Raw genomic sequence first — 7,090 nt, 5'->3', positions numbered from 1 at the left:
TGGTTTGGTTTGGTTTTTTTTTTTTTTTCATTTAAAAAATGTTTTTATTTTAATTTCATTAATTTATTCAGATTATAACTCAATTGTTATCCCATCACTTGTATCCTCCCATTCCTCCCTCATTCCCACTTTCACCCTATTCCCTTCCCTAGGTCTATGATTGTGGAGGACCTCCTTCCAGACTATATAGTCATGGGTTATCAAATCTCATCTTGGTAGCCTGATTATCCTTTCTTTGCGTCCCCTCAGGCCTCCCCACCAAGGGGAGGTGGTCAAATATGGAGCACCGGAGTTCATGTCAAAGTCGGTCCCCACTATCCACATAACTGTGGAGAATGTCCTGTCCATTGGGTAGAACAGAGTAGGGGTTTGATGTTTACTATTGGCAATAGTTTGAGCAGACCCCCTGGGCCCTGATCCACCTTTCACTATGTTCTTCTTGTAGGTTTCTAGGACGTTCTGGGTCCTTCTAGTTCCCCATCTCCTATATTTCTCTTACCTAGAGTCTCAGTAGGATGTCCTCACATCTATCCCAATCTCCTGGTAAGTGAAGACTTTTCTGGGATGTGATGGCCCATTTTTTGAATACACAATTGTGCCTGTTGTCACAGAGATTACCATAAAGCACAATATATAATACTAAACTTCAAAAGGAAGAGATGGGACTCAGGACTGGGATAAAGCAATGAAAAAATAATAATTATCAGAAGTGAACTGAGTAAGTCTACAAATTCAGAAACTAGAATGCACAGTCTACAGTAAAATTCTATACTCATATGGAAATAAAAGAAAAAGACAGAAAAAAATAGCTACCTTCTTTGGACCTTCCTGCTTACATAAAAAAATATGTTTTAAAATGAGGAAGGAAACATGGGTAGAAGAAGAGCTTTTGAATGAAAGAACGTAATACCAATTTGGAAAGTTCTAGTTTGTAGTGTCTGCATGTGGAGAAGAACCTGGGCCGCAGGAGAAAGAAATGCTGCCATTACCAATATGAGTTGCCTGGGAATCACTGAAATCACCCAGAGAAAGCACTGAGAAGAGAAATCTCATATCACACCAAAACTTTTGACAGAATTGTTACATAACATTAATGTGGACTATTTGCAGTTTACCCTTGTTCATTCAAATACTGATTTCTTTACCCCACTATCTGGTTTCAATCTGGACATTACATTGTGATGTTTATTTTAAGTATCTCCTGTCTCAAGTTTGTGTAAACATGTCACCATTTGTCCTCTGTGTTGCCAATAAAAGCCAACTAGCCATTGCTGAACAATAACAAAGAGCAGGGTGAGACATCCTGGGCCAGTGAGGGGAGGATAAAGAACAGTAAGGACAGGAGGGGTACACATGGAGAGGACAGGGAAACACCAGGAGTAGTGAGCTGGACCTAGGATGTGAGTAAAAAGCAAGTATAATGTGGGAAATCTGAATGGGAGGAAACTATACTAGCATGGAGGATTAGGATGGAGTAACTATTACACAGCATTGTGCTTTAAGCTACTTAAATAGATCCTAGTCTCTCTGTGTGGTTACTTGGGTATATAACTGGTTAAGGAATAACTGTTGACTTATACTAAAGTTATAAATCAATATTAATTATTAATAATCATTCAATACAGAATTTTTTAAAAGTCAGTAAATCCAGGGATAATATTTTAAAATGTTAAAACACCAGTAGAGTATTAATGGAAATAAAGCCTGGAAAATGTACCTGTAGTGGAAGTTTTAGTTTCTTTAAAAACTCAGTTATGTTATATAAACAGATTTTTGTTTTAATCCAAAGTGTGGGATGTGGAGTTTCTTTTAGTTTGTCCACAGCTGATAATTACCTTGTGCAGCTCAGAGTGGGGTATGGTCTTTGCCAGCTGGAGTTAGTGGAATTCTGAGGACTCTGGGAGAGTATAAATATGAGAACCCAGAGAAAGACAGGAAGGGCTTCAAGGAGATGGATGGAGGAGGAAGGCTGCCTGTTTGTCCTGCTGTGTTTGCTATTTGCTGTTGCTGGACCACAACATCTTGAAGACTGAGATTGGTATTTTCCCAAAGAACTGGACAACTCCAACTAAATGGAACTAAGTCTAAAGAGGTCAACATCCCCTTTCCCTTCTAACCTTTTTTCTCTTCTACCTAGAAGGTGGAAGCTTGCGGAACCCCAAATTTTAAATAAAAAGCACTTCAAAGTGGCAACTGATGTTGGGAGGGTAAATAGAATAAAGACAAACAAACCTCATATATTATGGTTGTATAACAATTGCTTATTGTGAATTGGCCAAGGGAGAACACAGTATGGGTGGGTGATAGTGATGACTTGGATGCTCCCTATAGGATAAATGTTAAGCCTTTCCCAACTTGCCACCCACATATTGATACTCTCTACACCTCAGTGTTTAGTGCCATCTTTTTACATAGGGCTACCAGTTCAACCTGCCTCATTAGACTCCTGGAATATTGAGTGATAAGAAATACTGACCTGGCCATCTTTTGTACATAGGCAAGGCTACCAGTGGTAAAACTGGGTTGCAATTGGTTGAGTTATTGGCTTAGGGGGTCCCTGAACAACTCAAGCTGATGCTAAGACAGAGAATTGCTCTCTGAAAACTGACAGCAGGCCCCACTGCTGAGGACAACATTCATATAGCTCACTGAATGTAGAGAGGTAGAGCTGGTGCCTGTATGGAGCCTTCACTCCTGTGTTCTAGTCTCTTTGGTGCAGGAAGGCACTCTGCAGGCTATGGAGAGAGAAACCTGAACCAACCCAGCCGCAAAACCTTGTACCTACCATCTGTCCTGCCTGCAAGATGTGCTGAGACAGTGGTAGCACAGAACTTGTGGAACTGGTCAACAAATGTCTGGTTTAACTTGAGGCCATGCTTGGAGAAAAAGCCCATGCCCTACACTGACTGGGTGGCCTGGAACAGACACTGGATAGCCCAGAGATCTAGGGTAGAAACAAACAGGACTGGGAAAAAAAAATCAATGAAATGATTTTTAATGATATTCTGCTATGCTCATAGATTGGTGCCTTCTTCAATCATCATCAGAGAGGCTTTCTCTGGTGGCAGATGGGAGCAGATGAAGAGAGACCCATAGCCAAACATTATGGAGAGAGAGAGAGAGAGAGAGAGAGAGAGAGAGAGAGAGAGAGAGAGACTGAATTGGAGGCCTCCATCAGATCCTTCCTCTTAGAGATACGGAACCCTATGAAAAAGGGAGAGGAAAGATTGTAAGAGTCAGGGGGGAGGAAGGACAGAAGGAGAACATGGCCCAGTGAATCAACTAAGCAGAGTTCATATGGCCTCATAAATATGGAAGTGGCAAGCACAGGGCCTGCAAGAGTCTACACAAGGTCCTCTGTGTATATATTATGGCTGTTAGCTTGGTGTTTTGTGGGACTCCTAACAGTTAGACTCTTTTGCATGCTCTTGGGACTCTTTTCCTCCTATTTGGGTTGCCTTGCCCAGCCTCGATATGAGGGTTTTTCGTTTGTCTTATTTATTGCATTTTGTTTTGTCTCATTTGGTGGTTGTCTCTCAAAGTCCTGCTTTATTCTGAAGGAAAATGGAGGGGGAGTGGATCTGGGGAAGGAAGGAGGTAGAGGGAACTAGAAGAAGTGGAGGGAGGGGGAAAGGTCAGGATGTATTGTATGAAAGAAGAATCTATTTTCAATATAAAAAAAACCAAGTAATATGTGGAAGATGCATGGTTCCCTATACAAATTATACTAGACAAGTATGTTGCTATGAAAAGGAGAATTGTTACAGGAAGTTAAGGGTAAAGTGGTAAGTTAGGAGAGATGAGCATCTTAAATAGGAAGGCTGGGAAGGTGACTCAGTAAGTGAAATATGAGAATATGAGGTCAAGCCACTGCCTGTGCTTAAAATCCATGTGTAGTGGCATATGGCTACATCTGAATGCTGGGAGGATCTCTGAGCTTATCCTGTCCTACTCCATAAACCCCATGTCCCAGTAAGAAACCATGTCTCAACAACAAGGTGAATGTGCCCAGTATGGTGACACACTCCTTTAAACCCAGCACATATGAAGCAGAGGTGGACAAATCTCTGTGAGTTTAAGGTCAGCCTAGTCTACATTGCAAGTTCTAGGTCAGACAAGGCTATAAAGTGATATCCTGCCTAAAAGGAAAACAGTGAACAAGCAACACACACACAAGAACCAAGGTAGATGGTAGATGGTTCCCAAGGAGTGATACCTGAGGTTGACCTCTGGCTTACACACACACACACACACACACACACACACACACACACACACACACACACACCTCATACACACTCACACACACTACAATCTTTAAGGTATAGAAGGACAGACATAAGCACTTACTTTGTAGGAAATAGCATTCAAAAATAATTTCTTCTTTTTCCCCATAGGATAGAGAAATACTTCCATATGTTTTTAGGCAGAAGCAAAGGACCTAGCAATTGAATAAAAATAATACTATTATCAGAAGTGGAAATTTCTTTATTTAGAGAAGATTTTCTCATAAAAAATAAATTTCACAGAGAGATAATATGACAAGTTCAATAAATCACTAACAGAAAGTAATATGTGGATTGAAACATCTCTAGGTGAATCTAATTTACAAAACCACCTACAATTTGTTGAAAAGTGAGTGTTTCCTCCATGGGGGAACTTTCAATTCACAGTTCTTTGCTCCTTCTAAAATGAATGAAAATTCTTGAAAGAAGTGAGCAGGAGCCTAGGTAGATTCACCTGGATTAGATATAGCCTCTTTCCAATAGTATTTTTTCTGATTCTATGAGAATTCTAAAGAGGAGGTGTGGGGGAGAGGTAGAAATAGAAAAGGGACAAAGAAACAGAGAGAGAGAGAGAGAGACAGACAGACAGACAGACAGACAGACAGACAGAGACAGAGACAGAGAGAGATAGAGAGAGACAGACACACAGACACACACAGTCAGGTAGTTCAAGTTCTAAAAGCTCTCAGGCAACATTGAGGTACACTGGAGAAGCCAGATTACCTGTAACCATAACATTAAAAAATAAAAATAACAATAAGTGCTCGCTTCGGCAGCACATATACTAAAATTGGAACGATACAGAGAAGATTAGCATGGCCCCTGCGCAAGGATGACACGCAAATTCGTGAAGCGTTCCATATTTTTTTTCGACTTTCTCACGTACTCTGGTGCCTCACATTTGACCATGTCCCCTGGAGGGGGAGACCTGGTGGCACTCAGAGGAAGGACAGCAAGTAGCCAAGAAGAGACTTGATACCCTATGAGAATATACAGGGGGACGTAATCCCCCTCAGGAACAGTCATAGGGGAGGGGAATAATGGGAAAATGGGGGTGGGGAATGGGAGGATACAAGGGATGGGATAAACATTGAGATGTAACAAGAATAAATTAATAAAAATAAAAAAAAATTGTTTAAAAAAAATAACAATAAATACAAACATAAAAACTCTCTTCTAAAATGGATGGAAATAAGTGGCCATACAAGGGACAAAAAAAAATCAGAAGGGGCAGGTGTGGGGGGAGTAGAAGATCTCTTCATCCTCATATCTTGGCACAAGGTCCAGCCACTCCCAGTCCTAATGCAGTGATTTTAAAGTAGTTGAGAGATTCTGACGAGAGATATAAGCTTTGCCATTCCTTCTCTACACAGTAAGCTGGAAGCTTAGAAAAAATTTAAAGCCACCTTTTTATGATTTTGATAACAATTCATTACTCAGACAGGTAAAGGGTGACTGTGTAGCTGGTCCCCTTCCTCTCTCAGAGGAGCTCTGGACCTGAGTCAGGTTTTGCAAATAAAGAGGAAGCTGAGAGAAATGTGGCCAAGGTGGAGGAGAAAGCCACACACCACAGTGAAAACTTTTCTGTTGAATTCTCACTTCCTTTTTGACCAACTATTATACCTAGGAAAGGATCCAATAGGCCAATTCCCACTGTTTGGCTAATGATTGGTAAAGGTTTCTTATGCTATTCCTCCAGGCTATTTACATTTGAGGCAGAGAATTTATTAAAGCATTGACTCTGGAACTAAGAACGTTAAGTACCTAGGAGAGATATGCAAAAACTCAGAACACTTCACCGGTTATATCATATAAACAGCAGCCTACACTTAGCTTTGACAATCCTTGACAGGCTCCAAAGCTGAGGATACTAAGAATAATAATCGTGTGGCCAAAGCCCTAATCCTAAACTCTACCTTGTGGGAAAGTCTTCATGACCCAGGGAAAGCAGATGATATTGCCTCCTTCCTTTGGGTGGCTTTCGTCATGGATTATTTTTGACAACTGAAAGTATCATGTGCTGGTGTCTTTAGCTGCCCATTAGCTAAACTATATCTCCCCAATGAATTTGTACTCTATGAAGGTAAATCCTCAGGTTGCCTTCAGGAAATAAAGGAATTCCATTGATGAGGAATTTAGCCCACAAGAGCACTAAACAAATACGGGTTCATCTAGTGGTATTAGTTGTAGAAAACACTACTCTCACTATTGTGTGGTAATACAAAAGAGACAATAGAAATTACCAATGAAAGCATCACTGTGTGTGTCAGGAGTAAAATGTGGACAGAGGTCTCGACAGTCATACTTTGCTTTAAAGAAAAGGCAACGCCAAGCTCTTGCAACTGCCTTCAACAACAAGGCAAGGTTTTTGTGTTTTGTTTTTCATTTGCTTTGTGCAATCACTGTATGGTGTTAAGAATTTCAGAGTAGCGGAGCTTCAGAGAAAAGGGACTAAAAGGTTATGCAGCAGATGGAAAGTTAGGATGAGAGAGGGAGAAGAGCCAGGATACACTAGCCCAGTTGGCAGCATAATTGACTTGAGTGCAATTCCGTGATGCCCTCTGTTTATGGAGACTCAGGTCAACTTCTTACTTTCTTTGTGTGAAAAACATCTCCAACTAAAGTGCCAACCATTCCCAATGATTTTACATTATTCTTAATAGTAAAAGATTGAGAACTAATGTCTATAAGAGAAGGCAGAGTAAATAATTTGTGTCCCAGCTATACAGAAAAATACTGTGCACAGGATCGATGAAGCTACAGTCTGCTGATGTGGACAGATCTGTACATACATGTCCTAAGAC

General features: G+C 40.7%; 1 non-coding gene across 1 annotated transcript; it reads left to right on the top strand.

Moving 5' to 3' along the window:
- Positions 1-5,046: 5,046 nt before the first annotated feature.
- LOC127184474 (U6 spliceosomal RNA) lies at positions 5,047-5,153 on the top strand. The gene has a single exon (XR_007830119.1). It is a non-coding gene; the product is annotated as a U6 spliceosomal RNA (small nuclear RNA).
- The last annotated feature ends 1,937 nt before the right edge of the window (positions 5,154-7,090 follow it).

Source organism: Acomys russatus, chromosome 32, assembly GCF_903995435.1.
Source record: "Acomys russatus chromosome 32, mAcoRus1.1, whole genome shotgun sequence".
In the NCBI taxonomy this organism is placed as follows: domain Eukaryota; kingdom Metazoa; phylum Chordata; class Mammalia; order Rodentia; family Muridae; genus Acomys; species Acomys russatus.
The sequence above is the reverse complement of the archived record's forward strand: the minus strand, read 5'-3'. Positions and strand labels throughout refer to the sequence as shown.